Here is a 357-nt window from a genome sequence, read left to right as displayed (position 1 = left end):
CCTCAGCATGGGAGCAGAGGCTGGCTCACTATGTACAGGAAAGCAAAGAGAAACAAAGCAAAGCCTTATTCTACAAAAGGACTGTATTTATGATAGAAAACAAGCAGGGGGGTGTCTTGGTCTCCTAAAGTCCATCTCGAGCAGTAAGGGGGTGCGCCTCAGGGAGACCGAATGCAGAGGGAAGCAGGTCCAATCTGAGGTGCAGGGCCAGCAGCTGTCCCACACATCCAAGTTCCATCTCAGCATCACAAGATTTCCATGGGCTGCTCTCTCCTGCACAGCAGAAGGAAGGTGCCTACTCAGAGCGCAGCGATGGCCTTGGCAGCGACACGGCGGCCCCGCGGCAGGGGGGGGGAT

This window comes from Nestor notabilis, unplaced genomic scaffold, assembly GCF_000696875.1.
Source record: "Nestor notabilis isolate BGI_N333 unplaced genomic scaffold, ASM69687v1 scaffold16807, whole genome shotgun sequence".
NCBI classification, from domain to species: Eukaryota; Metazoa; Chordata; class Aves; order Psittaciformes; family Psittacidae; genus Nestor; species Nestor notabilis.
The sequence above is the reverse complement of the archived record's forward strand: the minus strand, read 5'-3'. Positions refer to the sequence as shown.